Consider the following 23,478-nt stretch of genomic DNA (forward strand, 5'->3'; position numbering starts at 1 on the left):
ATAATTTCAATTAAGTACTGTATAGGTTTGCTCAGGCTGCCATAATAACCATGGACTGGGTGGCTTAAACAAGGGAAATTAATTTTCTCACCGATCAAGGAAGCTTAGAAGTCTAAGATCAAGGTGTTGGCTACTTTGGTTTCTTCAGGGTCCTTTCTTCTCTTGCTGCTTCTTCAAATATTTGTCCTTCTGTGCATACCCTTCGTGTCTCTCTGTGTGTTCCTATTAATTCTTATAAAGACAGCAGTCAGATTGGATTAAGGCCTAACATAAATGCCTCATTTTAACTTAATGACTCCTTTAAAGCTCCAATCTCCAATATAGTTGCATTCTGAAATCTTGGAGGTTAGGGCTTCAACATACGAATTTTGGGAGGACACAGTCTATGACAAGTACTCATTTGTTTATATTTTTTATTTTTGGTAGTATACCATTTTGATTCCCATCTTCTTTACTTTTTTGTATGTGTTTTAGTTATTTTCTTGGTTAATTTGAGGATTACAATTAACATTCTAAACTTATAACAATCTAGTTTGAATAGTACCAACTTAGTTTCAATGGCATAAACACTGTGCCCCTTTATATCTCCATCCTCCCCCTTTATATTGTTGTTGTCCCTGATTATATCTTTATACATTGTGTGCTCATTAACACAGATTTATAATTATTGTATAATTCATTTTACCTTTTAAATCCTCTAGGAATAAAAGAGGAGTTGCAGACCAAAAGTGTGGTAATACTGGCTTTTTTTGTTTTTTGCCTTAGAATTCTTCATTTATTTTCTTCTTCAGGGACCACTTGGCCATTTTAAAGGCACATCAAGTTTTTTTTTTTTTTTTTTTTTTAACATCTTTATTGGAGTATAATTGCTTTACAATGGTGTGTTAGTTTCTGCTTTATAACAAAAGGAATCAGTTATACATATACATATGTCCCCGTATCTCTTCCCTCTTGCATCTCCCACCCTCCCTATCCCACCCCTCTAGGTGGTCACAAGGCACTGAGCTGATCTCCCTGTGCTATGCGGCTGCTTCCCACTAGCTATCTATTTTACGTTTGGTAGTGTATATATGCCCATGCCACTCTCTGACTTTGTCCCAGCTTACCCTTCCTCCTCCCCATATCCTCAAGTCCATTCTCTAGTAGGTCTGTGTCTTTATTCCCATCTTGCCTCTAGGTTCTTCATGACCTTTTTTTTTTTTTTTTTTTAAGATTCCATGTATATGTGTTAGCATACGGTATTTGTTTTTCTCTTTCTGACTTACTTCACTCTGTTCAGCCACTATGGAGAACAGTATGGAGGTTCCTTAAAAAACTAAAAATAGAACTACCATATGACCCAGCAATCCCACTACTGGGCATATACCCTGAGAAAACCATAATTCAAAAAGAGTCATGTACCAATATGTTCATTGTAGCTCTGTTTACAATAACCAGGACATGGAAGCAACCTAAGTGTCCATCAACAGATGAATGGATAAAGAAGATGTAGCACATATATACAATACTGGCTTTTGTATTTTCCTATGTAGTTACCTTCATCACTGTTCTTTATTTCTTGTTATGTTTTTAGGTTACTGTCTAGTGTCCTTTCATTTCAGTCTGTAGGACTCCTTTTAGCATTTCTTGTAGGGCAGGTTACTATTAACAACCTCCTTAAGCTTTTGTGTTTATCTGGGAATGTCTTAATTTATCCTTTATTCTTATTTATTTATGTATTCGCCGTGCTGCACAACTTGTGGGATCTCAGGTCCCCAACCAGGGATTGAACCTGGGCCACAGCAGTGAAAGCCCGGAATCCTAACCACTAGGCCACCAGGGAACTCCCTATCCTTTACTCTTAAAGGATAGTTTTGCCAGATGTAGAATTCTTGGTTGATAGTTCTTTTATTACTTGAAATATGTCATAGCGTTGCCTTCTGGCTTCCATGGTTTCTGATGAGAAATCAGCTTGCTTGCTTGCTTGCTTGCTTGCTTGCTTGTTTGTTTGTTTGTTTATTTATTTATTTATTTATTTATTTATTTATTATTTTTGGCTGCATTGGGTCTTCGTTGCTGTGCACGGGCTTTCTCTAGTTGCAGCGAGTGGGGGCTCCTGTTCATTGCGGTGCGGGGGCTTCTCACTGTGGTGGCGTCTCATTGCGGAACATGGGCTCTAGGCACATGGGCTTCGGTAGTTGTGGCACGCGGGCTTCAGTAGTTGTGGCGCATGGGCTTAGTTGCTCCGTCGCATGTGGGATCTTCCCGGACCAGGACTTGAACCCATGTCCCCTGCATTGGCAGGCAAATTCTTAACCACTGCGCCACCAGGGAAGCTCTAGAAATATTATTAATATTATCGAGGACCCCTTATTCTTGACAAATTGCTTCTCTCAGCTTTTAAGATTCTTTCTCTATCTTTTGATAATTTAGTCAAGTCTTGGTGTGAATCTTTTTGGGTTTATTCTCCTTGGAGTTCATTGAGCTTCTTGGATGTGTAGTTTCATGTATTTCATCAATTTGGGAATTTTTTGGCCATATGTCTTCAAATATTTTTTTCTGCTCCTTTCTCTCTTCTGCAATACCTACAGTACATATGTTGCTGTACTTGATAGGGTTTTGTTTGTTTATTTTTGTTTTAATGCTTCTCTGGAAAGAGTTTGGAGCTGCATACTCCATCAAGTTGTTCCATAATTATCATTATATATGTATTTTTTGGTCTGTTATATTTGTTCCTGTGTTGGGATTCTAAAAAGTTGGTCACTCTGTTTTAAGGCCAGTGGCCTATTGTTTTCTGTTCTTATGCTGGGCTATTGGTTTTCATAAACCTTACCTACTTGGGCTTCCCTGGTGGTGCAGTGGATGGGAGTCTGCCTGCCAATGCAGGGGATACAGGTTCGGTCCCTGGTCCGGGAAGATCCCACATGCCACAGAGCAGCTAGGCCCGTATGCCATAACTACTGAGCCTGCGCTCTAGAGCCCGTGAGCCACAACTGCTGAGCCCACATGCCACAACTGCTGGGGCCCGCGCGCCTAGAGCCTGTGCTCTGCAACAGGAGAGGCCACTGCAATGAGAAGCCCGCGCACCGCAATGAAGAGTGGCCCCCGCTTGCCGCAACTAGAGAAAGTCCGCGCACAGCAACGAAGACCCAACACAGCCAAAAATAAATAAATAAATAAATAAATATTTTAAAAAAAAAACCGTACCTACTTAACTTATTTGTATTACCTCTTTGCAATCTTTATTTTATACTATTGTATGCTCTCTCAACCTTCAGAGCCTCATAACAGCCTGTGAGATAGGAAAAAAGATGTGATCTCATTTTAATGAAAAGGATTCTGATTATATAAGATAGATAAAAATGCCATGGTTGGTAACTAAGCAGATCAGAATTAGAACCCAGGTGTTCTAACTGGAAACTTCTGATTGCTCTCCTTACTGGAGATTTCTCTCTCTTCCTTAATGGACTTCAGTTTTGACTTGTCCATATATGTTAGATTTGAGTAGCATTTTGCATACTCTCTCCAGTTTTTACAGTCTGCTTCAATTTGGGAAGAATTGGAGGTTGTCAGAGAGAATCAAGTAGCCATCATTTTTAATACAGTTCTAATTAAACCAACTCTTTCCTTCATGGTTCTGAGGGATAGCAGTTTTTTTGGTGTTTGGATATCTTTTTGCTCCATGGCAGTATATGCTTTTTTCTGACTCGTGTTTTTCAGAAGCCTCATGAGCAGCTACATGTGGTATTCCTATATTGTTTTAAGTTATATAAGTTCATTATTAAGCTTCCTGCAAATTGATTTACTGATCTTTCTAATGTTCTATACCTATTAAAAATTAGTCATTTTTGCATATGTTCTGGGCATCTAATCAAATATTTTAAGTGCCTTCTTAGTCTGTTACCTGAAGTATAAGTAGATCATCGTTGGAATCAATTATTTCTTCTTCCTCTCATCCCCCAAAGTGTTGAGGCTATATGGATTTTTATGATTTGCTATTCAATAATAAAGAGTAATCATTTTCTTATTACTTTAATAACTGCCATTTTTTTCTAAATAAAGTAGATTTTTCTTTCTCATTTAAAGCAAAGATCTTAGGGATAAAATAGTACTTCTTTCTTTGCTGTAATTGAAATCATTTATTGAAAACTACTAAATGTGTATATGTTCCTTGCCCAATAGCCCTCTCTCCTCCATTTTTCTTCAGGAAGTAAAATATGTTCCTAATTACAAATTTTCTTCCTTAATCATTTATATAAATCCATCAGTAATAGATTTGATTCTTCACATAAGTATTAAATGTTTCTCTTGGTCACTTGAATTCTTATATCCTTACTTCTAATTCCTCACCTGGTTCTCTCATTATTGACTTTTCAATCTTTCTTTTTCTCATCTCTCTTACAGTTAGATAAGCCTCTATGTTTAACTTCTAGTGAAATTTTAACCAAGCTTTTGTTTTGTTTTGTTTTGTTTTTAATGAAATTTTGAGAGAACTGTCTTGTGCCAGTATTTTTACGTTTTATACAGGATGGCTGCTGGGGTGTGTGGAGGGGGGAGGGGTGCTTTAATTGTTTTTTTCATACAAACATCATGTAATGAACCAGTTTTCAGAATTGTGTTTTAAAGTTTTCCCAAACTCTTTGTATATTGAGTACCTAAAAACATTTTTTATAAAGTTTATACAATTATGTTTGAATGAATAGAAACATGTTCAACCCAGAATTGTAAAGTTGATATTTTAAGAACCATGTAGCATTTCCAATTAAGTCATAGTATTTAGAAATGAAAATTGATGAAAATTGAGAGCCTCATGTTTTCTTTTTTAGACCTTTTTAAAAAAAAAAACAGTTAACCTGTGTGGCTTTCCTGTATGAATAAATATTATTCTGATTATCTCTTTTTATGACCTATTTCACCTGAAAAAACTATATAGAGATTAAAAGGCATTTTAGTAGATATATCTCGGAATCTGGGAACAGTGCAGACTGCTTAGATCTAAAGAGAAGAAACGACATTGGAGTGATCAAAGAGAATTCTCCCTTCTAATGCCTTACACCTGGAGCAGTTGCAGAACTGTCAATAGCACAACTACATTTATAAATATCAGAGCAGGATGTGGCAGACGGTGATACAACACAGAGTCTTGCCAAACCTTTATGTCACTAAAGAGGAGGTTCCTTTTAGTGCCAATTTTAAGATTAATGAATAATTTTAAGTAACTTAGGTCTTACAAAATAAAGTTGAGTATTAAAATTGTGAATTTCTCCTTGCAATTGAAAAATTTAAGTATGAATTAACACCTCCCTTCTTTGGTAATCTTTTTCTTTGTTGAATAAGGCTGTGAGAGATTTTAGTAGCTAAACTAAGGTGAAGAAAGTAGTGTTTTGTTTTCCTGAAGGATATTTTTAATGTGTTTGTGATATCCTTCTATGTTAAGTCAGATTCTTTAATGTAAAGCAAAACCTATATTTTCTCTCTTCCTTCCTTATCTCCCCCTCCTCTTTTCTCTTTCCTTCTTCTTTTCTTTCTGCTTTTTGTCCTTAAGCCTTATTTTATGTCTTGTGTTAAGGGATTCTTTTGCCACTGTTAGTAAAACATGCTTTTAGTTTTGTCTCAGTAGTTAAGGTGTGCTCTGAGATTGTATAGTATAAATCTACACCTACACATCATAAACTACCCACTTTATGAAAGAAAACATACCTTTTACACTTATGAACCTTAATGTGGTGCATTGTCCTGCAGTATGACATTAAACACGGGTACAGTTTGAGATTGTCTCTCCTGCCTAAGAGCAAAGCAACAAGTGCTTCAGTAAGGAAAACCACAAGTTGCAGGATCTTATTTCATTCAGGGGATAAAATTCTTGCCTTGATTCCATTCCTTTTCATTCTATTTTGTAATTAGATTTCAGGAACTTTTAAAAATAAATGTCTTGTTAATATATTTATTTGAACTGAAAAATAAAGTCAAATCTCTTCTGGGAGAGAAAAATGTCTCATTTGTTTGGTTGGTTGGGCAATGAATATGGTGTTTGCCATTTAAATTACATAGTGGTACTGTCAACTGCCATGTTTTTTAAGACAAGCTTTTCTAGAGTATTTCTGTTTTCTGTGGTACTTCTGGCATTAAGATACTTGAGAGAAAGTAAAAAAATTGTCTAAATTTTAGCTTAGCACAGCGTAGTGGCTTAGGGAATGTGCTGTGCAATAAGCAAAGCTGGGCAAGTACAAACTTGGGCAAGTCACCTAACCTTTTTTTCCTTTAATAATATGTCTTATTTATTTATTATTTATATTTTATTTATTTATTTATTTGTTTTAAAAAATTTATTTTTGGCTGCGTTGGGTCTACTTTGCTAAGCTCAGGCTTTCTCTAGTTGCAGTGAGCTGGGGCTACTCTTCGTTGCGGTGTGCTTCTCATTGCAGTGGCTTCTCCTGTTGCAGAGCACAGGCTCTACGCACGCGGGCTTCAGTAGTTGGCAGCACGCGGGCTCAGTAGTTGCAGTACGTGGGCCGTAGAGCGTGCGGGCTTCGGTAGTTGCGGTGCGTGTGCTCAGTAGTTGTGGCACGCAGCCTCAGTAGTTGTGGCGCACGGGTTAGTTACTCCACGACATGTGGGATCTTCCCGGACCAGGGGTCAAACCCATGTCCCCTGCATTGGCAGGCGGATTCTTAACCACTGTGCAACCAGGGAAGTCCCAAGTCACCTAACCTTTTCAAGTTTCAGTTTCCTCTTCTGTAAAATGGGAATAATGATAGTACTTTTATAGGCTAACATTCTTAAAAGGGAAAATGGGACTCTCAGATATGAAATGAACACATGTCAACAATTTTATTTAACTCTAATTAGTGTACAGGTAAGATGTTGCAATTTATTTAAAGGGGAATTCAAAGACTGGAGATATGTGTGGTCCATGAAATCAATCTATAAATATTACAAAACTGACTTCGGTGGGGTGGCGGATTTCATTTGTGTCTCTACAGGACAGATTTTATTTTCTGATTTTTTTTTTATAGGCAATAATTATTGCTGTAAGTAATATACAATTTACAAACTCATGAAATAGCTCAAAGATATATGCTTCATGATAGGGAAGAATAATTCTAATCCTTGTATTTTCACAGATTTTATTAAGAATAGTTGTTGAGTTGGTAACATAATTGTTTTCCCTTTTTAGCCTATTGCTATAATTTATTATCTTAATATTTTTCCTTCTTTTATTAGTTTTGTATTCATTAAAATATAAGCATCATGAGGGCAGGCACTTTGTTTTGTTCCCTACTGTGTGTCCTCAACATCTCCAATAATCTCTGTAACTTGGAAGACTTTCAGTGAATACATTTTGAGTGATTGAAGTGATTAATAGATATAACCCTATATGAGAAAGTTGTATTTTTCTTTACTGCTCGATTCTCTGGTTTGTATTAATTTTATTTAGTGTTTTGACAGGGCAAAAGCATAATTTCTATACGAGCATAGGTATTTATTTTAATCTAATTATTGAATTTTTTTCTTTTAATGTCATGCGTTGGTATATTTTGACAGCAATATAAACAAAGTTTATAATGAAGAGTATAATCTTTGGAGGCAAAGATCTGGATTCTAGACCTGGTTCTTCTCTTTCATACTGAGTGGCCGTCAACTCTTTGAGCAGTAGTTTCTTCACAAGTAAAACGAGATGATAACTCAAAACACTGTAACCTTGTAGTTTATTAAGAGAACTAAATGTGGTAATACACATAAATTACCTAGGAAGGTTCATGGCACGTGGTAAATGATCAAAAAAGCTTAGCTGTGCTGTTAAACTATTATTATTTTAGTTGGGTTTGATTTTTGGTGTTATTTCATGGAGTTGTAAAAGTTTATATTTATTCTGTAAAAGCAGTCATTTCAATAGTGTCCTAAAAATCTGTGCTTATGTATACAGTTAGTTATATAACTATCTCTGATTTGAAGGACTCACACGTGTAATGTAATACAATGGTGATTTGTCACATAAATAATAGATATGATAAAGTAAAATGTGGGACCCTAATGAATACCTTTCTATAAGTTGGTATTCAAGATGTTTACATTCTTTTTAATACATGCTCTCATAAGATATTCACCATACTGAATAAAATAACATTGTGATTGTTACTTGGAACAATGAACAATTTAGCTAACTTCTGAGGCTTAAATCAAAGGTTTGAATTTTGCTTAACAGTACATTTTGTGCTATATAAATAAGGAATTTTAAAGCATTTGCTAATCATCTAAGGTTCCCCATTAAACCCTGAATTTAGTTGATAATATCCAAGACAAAGCGTATAGGAAAATAATGGTTTTTTTAAATTTTAAGTTGAGTATTATTGCAAAATGTTCTTGATTCCACTGGAAGAAATTCAAATTATGTAAAAGAAAATGTTTAAGACAGTTTTTATTTTAACAGTACTTTATGAATAGGCTCTTGAATATAACAGCTTATTGATAAAAATTTTGAATTTGTAAATGAATCAGGCATCTGTCTTAAATCTTAGGAAATTGCTCTTCATTCTTCATAGATATAGTCTGCGTATTGTAGTTCACTATCAACTTTTGGAATCTATAATAATGAATTGTCAAATTGAGAATCTGTGATATTACTTTCCAGGTTCTACTAATTTGCCTGCTAGTCATCTTTAACTGTAAGAAAGTGAGCCAAAATGCTGGCTTCCTAGGTACTATCCTGTGCATTGCTGCTTATAGGTGACCAAATACTGAGAACCCCTATTCCCTACTTCTTGTCTTTTGTTTTCCCCCTCAGAGGCATTGTTGCCATCCATTAAGAGCCAGTAACTTCCTATTTTCTAATTTTATTTCTGTACCAGTCAATATTCTTATTCCATCTTTGGCATTTTCAGGAGCATGTATTCACATTGATTTATAAAGTTATTTAAATATGTACCTGTTTAATATTTATATTATTAGGAAATGAAAGGCCTGATCTTCTGTTAATGAAATTTGAAATAAGTGCAAAGTAAATAGGATGAGGTATATTTTCTCTTTTTGAAATTAAACTATGTGTATGTTTGGCCCTAAAGATAAATATGTATGCATGTATACACGGAGTTTGTGAGGTAAAATGAAGAATTGACCTAAGGAGCCTTATCTCATTCTACTGTCCTACCTGGATCCCTCCCATGTAAAGAGTTTAGAATCCAGTATGCAGTGATACAATCCTTGGCCTCATTTTCATAGACCTCACTTGGTAGTAATTGCTGTCCATCCCATCATGACAGCTATAATAATTTCCTTCTTTCACAAAATCTCTATGTGAAAATTAACGGCTATGCAGTGGGCTTTTCACATAAGGGAGAAGAAGATTGGATGGATGGGTGAAAGTTAGCTCACCATTGAGAAGCTCTGTTCTTGGTAGGCGTAGCAGGTTGATTGCATGTGGTGTCTAGTTAAATTGAAGAACTTTGCTGTTTACTGTTTGTGTATTTAGAAGTGATTTAACAACATGTAACAGAAAACTGAAAATTTTGAGGATTTAAAAATTTGAGATCTGGCAAAATAAGAAACTTAGAGAGATTTGATTTTTTTTTCCCCCTAATAATCTGCTTATTATTTATTTATTCCTCCACAGAGCCCCCTTCCCCCACCCCCACCCACACACACACACACACACACACACACACACGGACACTGAGGAGGTTGTTTGGAATGGGTTACAACCTGGGGCCTGGAGTCTTGAAATCTGAGGCACCCTCTTCCGTCATTTTGTGGCTTAGGTGGGGGCATTGTCGAGGCAGAACTGGTGTCTCCGTTTGGATACTGCAGAAGGAAGGGAAACCTAGGCACACCCATAAAGGTGGCCATAACCAGAGGAGTTGATTGGCAGTCTGGAAGACAAATTTTCTCGATAAAGGCACTTTTACCTCAGTTGTGAGCTGGGAGGAATTATTTCGATGGCGGTGTTATTTGCAGGTTGCTGAGAGAAATGAAGGGAGTTCACCTACGTTGGGCCATCTGCAGGGTCAGTAGGGGCTGCTGTATGTCTTTGCTGCTGCAAGGGGAAGGTAATGTAGGCATCATAGCCAAAGAGGCATGCAGGGATTAGGCCCAGTACCCCTGCGACGATTTTGGAGTGGTTTCCTCTCTCAACAAGCACAACAATGGAGGTGATCAGGTAGAGGATGACCGCTACGAGGGTTCGGAAGAAATCACTCCAAGGCCAGTTGATGATCTGTATCTTGGTGTGCAGGTCACACATGTAGACGACAAAGAAGAGAGTAGCAAAGATCATCTCTGTCACTGACAAGGAGGAGTATCCTGATGTCAAGGCACCGAAGCAGATCAGAATCACCAGGCACAATATAATTTCAGCAAACAGGAGAATTCCCTGTCGGGTGCGTGAGAAGTTGGAGCAGGCGGCCCAGCAGCCGGGGGCCGAGAGGCGCTCGGAATCCGCCATGGCATGGACCGGAGTCCTGAGAGGCTCGGAGGATCTGCTCGCTTGTGGGTTCGAGGACGGTGCACACCCAGCCATCTTGCCCGCCATCTGACCGGGAAGGGGGCCCCAGGGCAAAGGGAGAGGTTTGATTTTATGAAAGCAATACCAGTTATAGTCCTTTATGAAGATGGCATATAATTTATGCAAATATGCACAATTAAATAATATGTTTCATTAGATAGATCAGATTACTTTCAGTTATGTTCAGAATAGTAATTATTCATATTTATGGACCACTAAAGATTCGTGCTTTATGTAACAGTTGTCACCTTCTCTCTGTCTTTTTTTTAAAATAAATTTATTTATTTTTGGCTGCATTGGGTCTTTGTTGCTTTGCACAGGCTTTCTCTAGTTGTGGCGTGCGGGTTTCTCGTTGCGGTGGCTTTTCGTTGCGGAGCATGGGCTCTAGGTGCACGGGCTTCAGTAGTTGTGGCACACGGGCTGAGTACTTGTGGCTTGGGGGTTCTAGAGCGCAGGCTCAGTAGTTGTGGCGCACGGGCTTAGTTGCTCCACAGCATGTGGGATCTTCCCTGACCGGGGCTCGAACCTCTGTCCTCTGCATTGGCAGGTGGATGCTTAACCACTGCGCCACCAGGGAATTCCCGTCACCTTCTCTTATATTAAAAATTGAATGAAATGTTCATCAGGTAGACTAATACAACTCACCTAGGAAAGTAATATTTGAACCATGTGATTTATCTAAAAATACCGGGGAACTAAAAAGTAATATCTCTGTGAAGCATTTATATAAATGTGTCATTTGTCTGAAATGGTGAAAGTCTAAGTATATAGAGCAGTACTTTAAATTATTTAGAGTAGGTCATTTTCCCTTCCCCAAACTTATAGATTTAATCCTACCCTGAGGAAAATTATACTAAATGTGAAAGATTGTAGTCAGTAATAACGTAGTCAGTGTTGCATTTTTTTTAAAGCAGGAACTATCAATTCTTAACCATCTCCTTTAGGCCCCTATGGGATGAAGGTTAATTTTATAGCAGCAGTGACTACAAGTAATGTACATTGCTGGGGACATGTACAAAGCTGACTTGATAGGGCTCGTACTTTTGGAGTGACTGTATAGTCGGTGGAAGTAGCAAGCTCAGCCTTTGGGCTCTTCTATGTCTAATCAAACCTTTCATGTAGGAAGTTGTGGCAGGTTGATACTTCACCCTCATACCCCCTTATTTGTAGGGTTTCTTAACATTTTTTCAATGGTTTTAATTGTTAAACTTAGAACACATTTTAGAAAATTGAAATGTAAAGAAAGAAAAAATGACAGTAACCTCTTTTTTGTTTTCCAGTTGTATGTGAGTCAGTGTATGTGTTTACCTAGTTCTACAATTGGAGAACTTGGGGGAGAAAACAGTTTGCTTTGTTTTTTTAAAGTAAATTCAGTTTGTGTCATGTAGTTTTACAGAGCCACCAAAACACAATCTTAGGGAAAATAATGTAAAAAGATTATTCCAAATGAAGGAAAATGGGCTAAGAACAGTATATTTCTTGAATGTGGCGCTTAGTTTTGGGAACCATATATTTAGAATACATGACAAACTTCTCGTTGTAGATGACGTTGGGCAAGTTTTCCTAGCCTTCCTGTGCCTCCGTTTGCTCATTTGTACACTGTAAAATGCGCACTGTACACTTGGGGTTGTGAGGGTGAAATGTAAAATAAAAAAAGGAAGAGTATGTACTACTAGGTAAGGTGCTGGCACACAGCACCTTTAATAGCATCACAGATGTTATTAAACTTCAGTATCATCGTCATCATTAAAGATTATGTGATTTAATTTCTCATTGTTTTCACAACATATTTATATGAATAGGTGGTACACATGGATATATTGCACTGTTGAGAGCCATTTTCAAAATAGTCCTTTAGTTATACATTCATTAAATTGCTGCTCTACCTACTGTGACTTCTCAGAAGTATAGTGTTATGGGTGGGATTTTACATAGAAATGTAGGGATTGAAGTATGTGTTGTCATTTCATAAAAGTTAAATCTCCCAGTACTCTCTGTCATCCTTTTGATTAATGATAAAAGTTTGTTGGGAATTCCCTGGTGGTCCAGTCGTTAGGACTCAGTGCTTTCACTGCTGAGGTCCTGGGTTCAATCCCTGGTTGGGGAACTAAGATTCCACACAGCCATGTGATGCAGTCAAAAAAAGTTTGTCTTCCACAGAATTAAATGCATCTTTTAATTTAATTTTCTAATGTTACTCTATTTGTATTTACCAAAATACAATATGCATGTTTTGGTTTTTAAAGTATCTCTCTCAAGTTCTTTGACATTCTTTCATTTAAAAGGTAGAGCCTAATTTCCCTGTTGTTGAGTATGCCCAGACTTAGTAACTTGCTTCTAACAAATAGAATGTGTTAGAATTGTGTGTGGCATTGATGATGTGCATTGATGTGTGGCATTGATGATGGGCTGTTTCTGAGGCTAGGTATTGTTGCTTCCACATTATTTTCTTTTGGATGCCCATAATAAGAAAGTCAACTGCTTTGTCATGAGGAGACTCAGTCAGCCTATGGAGAGGCCCTCATGACAACGAACTAAAGTTTTTTACCACCAACGAGCACCAACATGCTAGCCATGTGCAGGAGCCAGCCCCAGTCACCATAACCTAATGAGATACCCTGAGACACAACTGCTTTGCTAAACCACTCCCAAATTCCTGACCCATAAAAAAAACTATATAATGTTATGTTTCTTATTTTAACTCACTGTGTTTGGCAGCAACAGATAACTAAGAGGCACAAAGTCCAAAATTTTAAAAGTACAAGAGTATGTAGGGAAAAGTAGATTTTTTTCCTGTGCCCATACTCTGCTCACCCAGTTCACATAGTTAGATGTGATTCCCGTAACAAGTTTCTTGTGTTCTTCCAGAAATATTTTATTTCTTTACAGCTATGTGCATATCTATTAATGTATATTTTCTGCATATGTTATACTGTATACACGGTTTTGTATTTTGATTTTTTTTTCTTAATAGTATATCTTGGAGATTGTTCCATACCAGTATGAAATAGATACGGCTAATTCTTCTTAATGACTATAATGGTCCATTCTATGATAGTATTATAATTTTTTTAATAAATAAATAAATTTATTCATTTATTTATTTATGGCTGCGTTGGGTCTTCGTTGCTGTGCACGGGTTTTCTCTAGTTGCGGTGCGTAGGCTTCACATTGTGGTGGCTTCTCTTGTTGTGGAGCATGGGCTCTAGGTGCGTGGGCTTCAGTAGTTGTGGCATGCGGGCTGAGTAGTTGTGGCTCACAGGCTCTAGAGCGCAGGCTCAGTAGTTGTGGGGCATGGGCTTAGTTGCTCTGCGGCATGTGGGATCTTCCTGGACCAGGGCTTGAATCTGTGCCCCCTGCATTGGCAGGCGGATTCTTAACCACTGCGCCACCAGGGAAGTCCCAGTATTATAATTTGTTTAATGAATCTCTTACTGTTTAACATTTAGATGGTTTACAAAGATACTTTAGGAGTACCTTAATATGCATGTTATTTTCCATCTGTATATCTTTTTTTTTTCCTATGTGGGAGTCACATAGAAGGTTACATCTGAATAGGTTTTTTTGTTTTTGTTTTTTAATATTTATTTATTTGGCTGTGCCAGGTCTTAGTTGTAGCACACAGGATCTTCGTTGTGGCATGCAGGATCTTTAGTTGCAGCATGCAAACTCTTAGTTGCAGCGTGTGGGATCTAGTTCCCTGACGAGGGATTGAACCTGGGCCCCCTGCGTTAGGAGCGCGGAGTCTTAGCCATTGGACCACCAGGGATGTCCCTTCCATCTGTGTATATTTATAATTTAGTCCTAGAAATAAGAATTGCTGGCTGAAAGCATAAGCATGGTAAATTTTTATACAAATTGTCAAATTTGTCCACATAAAACATTTTACCAATTTTTATTCCTATCAGAACTGAATGCATATGTTTGTTTTAATACATCCTTACCAATTCAGAATATAATCAGGGTCTTCTTTATCAGTATGATGTGTAAAAAGTAAGATCTCATTGAAAGTTTACATTTACATTTCTCTGGATGACATGAATTACTTGGATGGAGTGAACTATTTTCTGAGAGAAATAAATTACCAAAATTCATTCTAAAAAGAGAAAAATCTGTGTGGTGTAATGCTCATGTAAGAAATAGAGCAGATTATCAAAGAACCTCCTCTCCACAAGAGTAAAAATCCTAGGTGACTTCACTTGGCAAATACACCAGACTTGTGAACATCAGATTATTCTAAGATAATTAAACCATTGGGCAGCATAGGAGAAAAAAAACCCTTCTAGATTCTTTTCTTTCAAGCTGGTCTCCCATTGATACCATAACCCAACAAGGATAGCAGAAAGAAAAATAAGGAAACATAAAACTAAAAGTATAGATTAATACTATTTATGACTGTTGTGAAAAAAAGCCCAAATACAATATTTGGAAATAAATTTAGTACCACATTAATAATTGTCAGTGACCAAGTTGAGAAGTTAATTCTGGGAATGCAAGGATGGTTCAGAGTTACAAAATCGGTAATTTGGTCTCATAGCAATAAAACAAAAGAGAAATAGGATCTTCTATGGAGATGCTAAAACAACTTCCATTAAAGAAAATAGATATATGTTTTCTTAGTAGAATCTGTCTCTCTCAACTCCAATGCCAATATCATATTTTATAGATAAAATAGGAAAATAAAATTAACACTACCTTTGTTGAGTCTGTTGTGGAAAACCCCAATAGAATGAAGTGAATACTGTTGTAAACAAAGAATTAATAAATTAGGTGGATTTAAAATTAAAATATTTAGGTGCTTAAATTAATAGACGGGATAAACAAACTATAAACCTCATTTACAATAGCAACCAAAAAGATAAATACCTTTTGGACAGCCATTGTTTTTATTCTGGTTTTCTGCAGTCTCTCCCCCACCACCCCCCCTTTCATATTTCCTGTTTTTATTTAAGCGTACTTTTTCTTTCCTCTTATTTTTATTTCTATTTGTTTTCTGTCTCTATCCTTCCATTGCCATGTGACTTTATATATTTATTGCTTTGAGCTGTAAGAATAATTTAATACCAGAAACATTACAGGTAGCAATATTGCAATGCATACAGAAAATATAGTTAATATAATTTACTATTGTAGCTTACATCAAAAAGTACAAAAATAAGCTAATTCTTGGGCTAATTTTTGTTTTTTACAGATGCAGGGAAATGCCTGAATTTCAATCTTATATACCACAATGTGTTTTGAAAGTTTCGTATCATGCTTCTAGTTTTGAAAACCATTCTTAATTTTTATTTCTCAGAAATATGATACTCTAAAATAAATATATTGATAAATGATTATTTAAGTCATTCTACTTCAATTGAAGTAGGAAAGCCAGAATAATTTAATATCCCAGAAGAATAACAAAATAAAAATCAGTGGTAATTCTATGTAACATTAGCCTATATTTCTATTTCTTTAACTTTGAAATCGTTCGTTGCCTTTAGCTGGATCACATTTCTTAAGTTTTACTTTAATAGTAATTTTGCTAATGTAAAAATTTACTATATAATGTCATTAGTAATGTCATACTCTATCAAGCTGATGCTCTCTTAAAAATTGTTGATGATAACAATATGAAATGAGGGAGGTATATGTAGTTATGAAAGACCTTAACATTACTGTGTATCTTTTTATTTAAGTGCAAAGTATACTCATATTGTTTCTATCACCAGTATTTTTTTTTTAATGGTATAAGCACAAAGAACTATATTATGATGGTGAGACTATGAAAAGGTAAATTTATGGTTAGCTTCCAAATCTGCTCTAGTGTTTATTACCATCTGGTCTCTTTGGAGACTATTATAATTATTCATGGGAGTGTTTTCAACACAAAAAATGGATGGTTTGTGTATTGGCAGAAAGCAAAAAATACCAGTGGTTTAAACCATATGTAGTTTTCTTAGAATTAGGCAAGGGAAATGAACTGAAGAACTAATTGAGAATCATTAGTAGTTACGTGGTTTATCTCAATTTTGTCAGAATTCATTCATAAAGGACAAAATATTGTACAAGAAAAACTGAAGGTAGTAGAAATACAACAAAAACTCCATTTGGCATATTATTTTATTTTGGTTTTAATCAGTGAAATGTTAAGATGGTCTCAAATCTTGATGTAAACCTCAGAAATAAAATGAGGAATATATGTCAAATTTGAGGACTTTTTAAAGATAAAAACAAAAAGATATTCATGTTAAAATAATTATAGAGATGAACACTTGAAGAATGCCTTTATTAAAGGTATTTGTCTTGAATTTAATGCAAACATATTATTTTAAATAATTTTATGTGTGTCCTGGACTTATATCACTCTTAAGGAGTAGAAGTAGTTTACAGTGTTTTAAGCTTAAGTTGATTTAATAGTAAAAGGATAAAAAGAAATATCTTTTCACTTTTCCATTCTAAGAGTTGGAGAGAGGTCTATAAAAAAAATGAGATGACAAGTCAAAAAATTGAATTCACCTATTTTTATTCAGCAGTTTTAAACAAAAAATGCCTGGTCGGCTGGGAATATACAGGAAATTTAAATTTGTGATCAAGAATAAGAAATGCATTTGTGGTTTAAAAAAGAAATACCAGCATGTCACATTAAAGTTATGGTGTCTACAGTATTGTACAGTTAGCAGGAAAATGTATTACATCAGGGGGTATGTTGCACTTTAGAGAGCTAGTGTGGGGATGCGGATGAAGAGAATAACTCCATAGAAGGCACGACCATTAATAATCCAGTCAGAGAGGAAGAATTTTGCTGTCTCCCATGTAACATAAAACAGATGTTACATTCTATTAAAAACCTTCTTAACTAAAATGAATGTTTAGATCACTGGTCAACAGGAGAAACATGAACAATGGCAATTTAATGATTTTGAAAATTTATTGTTTGTCAGTTAATATTGGTAGGGAGGGTGAAGGGAAACTTGCTAAAGGTTATGGTATTTTGGATATCTTAATTTAGAAAGCTGAAAGGCAACAGTGAACTATATTTTTAATTTATTTTACAAATTTAATTTAAGCTATTTTCTTTCTCAGAAATTATTGTAAAAACCAAGAGATTTAGAAACTGTGAGTTCTGATTTAATAAGTCTGAATAGGTGATTTAAATATATCTAAAAGTGTTTAATTTATTAACTTTAAATGAATGCTGGAAACATTGTTAAGTAGTTGGCAATTGAAAGAAGACATATGGAGAAAAGGCCACTGGGGATGTTTCCACAAAGTCCTAGGTATCGTTTCCTTTTCTTTTTTAAAAGAGTTACCTTTTTTCCCCCAGTATTGTTTTGCATAAAAAAATTTTAGGTGTAACGTACATAAAATAAAATTGACCTTTTTAATGTACAGTTGTATAAGTTCTGACATAAGCACACAGTCATGTAGCCACTACCAGGAGCAAGATATGTTTTAGCTCCAGCACCCTAAAACTTCCCCTGTGCTCTTTTGTAGTCAGCCTTTCCCCACCGCAGCTCCTAGCGATCACTGCTCTGTTTTTGTTGGCAGAGACAGACCTCCTTGCTTGGTGTGCCAAGACTGTAAGGCTCTGACTGCTCTCTTTCCTAGGACATTTCTCAGTATTATTTATATAGCTGGTGGACTTAAAACATGAGGTAACTGTCTCTCCCCAGACAAAGAGCAGACTTAGTTACTGTTTGCTATAAAATTGGTAGATTCCCTAAGCTTTATGTTCCTCACCTGCCAGTGCAAACCCAGTGAGTGCATACATAGCATCTATCTGAACCATCCTGTTACCTGCATAGGACTTGGGGCAAGGGGAACTGGTGCAAATATGCCCATGTTCGTGTGCCTTGACTTGAGTAAAATATAATCTTTTGCCTTTCACCCAGGGGTCTCGTGTCTTCTGCCCTTGTCTGTGAATCAGCATCAAACCTTTTTTGTTGTTGTTGTTAGCTTTTAAAACAAGGTAAAATCAAATTCCATATCATAGTTTTCTGTTTCTACAGTTTTGCATTTTCCAGTGTTTCATATTGATGAATTTAGCTCCTGGCCAAAAACCTGTGTGTGATTTTTCAGGCCAATCATAGGGATCTACAAAGGTTTTACTTGGTGGGGTTTATGTGGGAAAGCTGCCTTCCCCACACCAGACTTGGTGTAAGGCCAATGAATTGCTGTCTCTGAAGGGAGTTGCAGTCAAGGACTCATCCCACCTGGCCAGCTATGCTCTTACACATGTCAGTATTCCTAGCCCAAGCACCTTCATTTGGAGGCCCCTTTATCTGGGGCTTTTCTTTGAGGGCTGGCTTAGATGCCTCTGTCAAGACTTTTTTATTAGGGAAGTGACAAAGAACTTTGGAGACACCTTTCTGTACTGTGACTTAGAACTCAATACTGTTCTACACCTAGCTCTCCCCCTTCCATCTTACCCCAGACCCAGGGTCTTAAAACTGCAGGACCCTTTTTTGGGGGCTCCCTTGGCAGTGAAACAACCCCCGCATCTGTGCAGATTCACCTGATCCTTGACCAGTGTACTGGTCCTTGGGGGAAAGTGGAGCAGTGGGGAGCTGACACTTTCTCCGATTCACCATCTTTCTTATAGTATTACAGTAAGTGTTGAAAGACTTAATTATTACTTTCACTTTGGCTTGTCTTTTTTTTTTTTTTTTCTTTTGTCGCGAGGCTTGTGTGATCTTAGTTCCCCGACCAGGGATTGAACCTCACCCTGGGCAGTGAAAGCGCAGAGTCCTAACAACTGGACCACCAGGGAATTCCCTGGCTTATTGTCTTAATCGACTACTCTGAAACCTGGCAGCTTGCCTCTCTCCAACTCACTTGAGTTCCTGACACATATAAATAGAATCATATAGTGCATAGCTTTTGAATCTTGTTTCGTTTAGTTGGCATAAGTGCATCAGAGATTGTCATCCCTTTGGTTGAGTATCCGTAATTTGTTTCTTTTATGGCTGAGTAGTATTCCGTCATGTTGATGTACTGCAACTTGTATATCCATCCCCAATGGAGGAATATTTAGATTGTTTCCAGTTTTGGTGATTACTAATAAATCTGCTATAAACATTTCTGTATAAGTTTCTTTATACAGACATACATTTTCATTCCACTAGAAGTAAGATTGTTGGATCACATGCTTCATAAGGAACTGCCAAAGTGGCTGTATCATTTTACATTCCCACCAGCAGTGTATGAACAGTTTTATTGGCTTCACATTCTTGCCAGCACTTGGTATTGTTAGCTTTTGTTATTTATTCACTGTAACAGGGGTAAAGTAGTATTTCATTGTTTTAATTTACACTTCCTAATGATGTTGAACATATTTTTATTTTTTTTTGCTATCTGTGTATCTTCTTTAGAGCAGCGTTCAGATCTTTTTAAAAAATCGTGTTGTTCATTTTATTATTGAGTTTTGAGATTTGTTTATATTTTCTGAATATGTCTTTTGTCAGATATATGATTTGCAAGTATTTTCTCCCATTATATTCTTGTCTGTTAATTTTCTTAACAGTATCTTTCAATGAGCAGAAGTTTTTACTAATTTATCAGTCTGTTTTTTACAGATAATGTTTTTATGTGATACTCTTTGCCTAATTGAGGGTCAGAAAGATATTTTTCTATATTTTCTTCTAAAAATTTTATAGTTTTAGTTTTTACATTTAGGTCTGTGTTCCATTTTGAGTTAATTTTTGTGTTTGTAGGATGAGATATGGAACAGTGTTCTTTTTTTAATCCCCACTTTGGCATATGGGTATCCACTTGTTGCAGCCAGTACCCTTTCCTGAAGTCTTTTTAAATAGCTTTAATTGCCCTTGTATTTTTTTCAAAAATCAATTATATGGTTGTTTTTCTGTACTATGTGTTCTGTTCCATTGATCTATATGTCTATCCTTTCTCCAATATGCTGCCCTGATTACTGCAGCTTTCTAATAACCCTTGATGTGTTTGTTTTCTGTGTTCTCTATAATCATGTTACATTGAATCTAGAAGTTGAAATTATTACATTTCACAGGTTGAAAATTTCTTACATTTGTAGTCATAAGCATCTATAAATTTTCACTATTGAATTTTGATTTAATTTACATATTAGAAATTGTTCCAGTATGCAAAGTGCTGTTAACTTACAGTTGAAGAGTTTTGTAGTAGTGACTTTATTTAATAGTAATAAGAAGAAAAATTAAATAGATAAAGGAAAATTTATACATCTTATTGTCACTACTTTTTTGTCACTACTTTTTTTAAATGTTTTTATTTTTAATGAGACTTATTTTGTTTTTGTGGGTGGTTTAATTTTTATAGGTTTTCCCAGCAGCAGAACCCAGAACAAGGATTTTAAAACAAGTAGCCAATTTGGAAGATGTAGGTAACTTTGGCAAGGGTGGCAGGAGGTGATTCAGGGAACACAAAGCAGCTAATAAAAAGTCATTAATCGAACTACCACGATAAGTTACTGGGGCTTTATCCTGTGGGGAAATTTTGAGAAAAATCAATGTTGAAATCGATTTCAGAATTAACTCACTGGAAATGCAAGTATATTTCCTGTTATTGGCTGTGGAGTGCAATTTGGAAGGCTGTGCACCTGCCTAGTGCCCAGGTGGGCATAGCAGCTTTCACCAGTTCAGGAGAAAATCCCTCTGGCACAGAGAGGAAGCTTCTAGCTTTTGGAAGCCTGGAGCCAGGGGAAATTGTTAGGTCCAAAGGATATGGGAGGGGCACTGACAGCATCTGATGCGTGCCCTATGACTTTTAAGTCCCTTTTCTGGGTTATCATAATAAATAGCTTTAATCAAATGATCCCTATAATGATATTTTCTAAATAAATTAGATTATATTTTCTGTACTTATGTGTCTGTCTCCACTTTTTATTTTTAAAGCGTCATTAACTTTTTGTATATTTATCCTTCTCATACTATGTAAAAGAGCTTATTAACTACACACTTGGAAATATTGTATATTCCCTTTTCAGGTAATGTTAAAATGTTAAATGATAAAGGAGGATACATAAGATGGCAAATAAGCATATAAAACATTTTCAATATCTTTAGCCATCAGAAGAGTGCAAATTTAGAACATGTGATAATTAGCTAAAATTTTTAAATGATGACAGTAACAAGTGCTGATGAGAATGCAGAATGACTGGATCTCTCATACATTGCTGGTGGGAATGTAAAATGACACAGCCACTCTGGAAACAGCTTGGCATTTCTTATAAAATTGAACATACATTTTCATGACTCATCAGTCAGATTCCTGACCATTTGTCATAGAGAAATGAAAACTTACATTCACGCAAAAACTTGCTACACATATAGTCATAGCACTTTGTTATTGCCCCAAACTGGAAACAATACGAATAACCTTCAACAAGTGAATGGATAAGCAAACTGTGATACATCTGTACAATGGAATACTACTCAGCTTTAAAAAGGAATAAAATATTGCTACAGACAACTTGCATGGATTTCAAGGAGGTTACACTGAGTGAAAAAAGCCAATGGCACATATTTACATTCTGTATGATTCCAATTATATAATGTTCTTGAAATGAAAAAAATATTACAGTCTTAGAAAACATTACAGTGGTTGTCAGAGGTTAAGGATGAAGGTGAAAGGTAGATAGTGTGAATATAAAGGAGTTGCACAAGGGACTTTCTTGGTGGTGATGGAAGAGTTCTATATTTTAATTGTGGTAGTGGTTTCACAAACCCATACAGCATATAAGATCTCATAAACTGTACACATACAGAAATGAGAGCGCATGTAAAAACTAGTGAAATCTGAATGGGGTCTGCAGTTTAGTATTGTACCAATGTCAAGTTCTTGGATTTGAAAATGGACTATGGTTATGTAATACGTTATCTTTAGGGGAAGCTGGGGGAAGGTAATGTGGGAGCCTTCTATATTATTTTTGCAACTTCTTGTGAATCTAAAATTAGTATTTGGTCACTCAGTATGTTCTATTTATTGACATTCTTTATGTCTTATATTTAAGCTGATTATTTCTTCATGACAGAATAATCTCACGATACGTACTTAAAATTTTTTTTAAAGTTAGGGCTTAAAAGACTATGAAACTAATTGTGTGAAAATTAATTTTGTAAACTATTTTTCCCTTGGGTGTTACTTTTTTAACCTTTTCACAGAATTTCAAGATTGCAAATATAATTAGAATAGTTTTATTTTTTAAATGAACTCCTTTATAGACTATATTAGAGGACACTCATGATGTCTTCAGAATTCTAGGCTATAAATCGAAACTTTTGGGGGTGACACATCTCATTGATATAAACATGTAATTTTCTCTTCCTGTAACATTCTTTTTCTTCATTTGACCAATTTGTGCCCATTTCATATGTCTCAGCTTAAATGTGACTTTCTTGTGGAGGTCTTACTTCTGACACTCCTCTTTCCCCCAAAATCTGTCTTTGGTGCTACTCAGGTATGCTCCTATACCAAGTTGGATTCATTTTACAGACGTACAACGTGACCAGATAATGGGCAAGTTAATCAGCCAACTGAGACAGTGGCATTTGGCATAAAATTTCAGAATACATCCTAAATCTTAAATGTGTGAATCAATTATTTAAAACAGGAGACCACCCAGCCTATTCTAGTGATGCTTAACAGAGATGTATTTGTAACTGGTAGAAGAGGAATCACTCCCTGGGTACAAGATCAGTTGCTGTTCATTTTATTCACCTGAAGATAAATTGCTTTCTCAGATTTTGCAGACTTCCTTTTCCTAAAAAAATGATTTATTAAAGTGGAGGTTCCTTTATTATATCAATGCTGGCTTACTCTTTGCTTTATAATACTTTTATATTGAAGGAAGCCCAGAGGTCAACAGTAAGTAGTCTTGTCTCTTCTGCTCTTTATTTCACTGTTATTTTTAAACCAGTTGGTGAAATTCCCTTCCATTTTGAAGAGCCATTTTTCACCTACATATGAGGGAATTTAAACTATTTGAGCTGATATTAACATTCTATTACTATAAATTATCTTTGGTT

General features: G+C 35.9%; 1 protein-coding gene and 1 pseudogene across 4 annotated transcripts in view; one reads left to right on the forward strand and one right to left on the reverse strand.

The window, feature by feature from the left end:
* Positions 1-23,478, forward strand: part of ADK (adenosine kinase) — a 511,904-nt gene that overhangs the window by 200,242 nt on the left and 288,184 nt on the right. The gene's annotated exons all lie outside the window — the stretch shown is intronic.
* On the reverse strand, positions 9,923-10,456 carry LOC137767640 (proteolipid protein 2 pseudogene; annotated as a pseudogene).

This window comes from Eschrichtius robustus, chromosome 7, assembly GCF_028021215.1.
Source record: "Eschrichtius robustus isolate mEscRob2 chromosome 7, mEscRob2.pri, whole genome shotgun sequence".
Lineage (NCBI taxonomy): Eukaryota > Metazoa > Chordata > Mammalia > Artiodactyla > Eschrichtiidae > Eschrichtius > Eschrichtius robustus.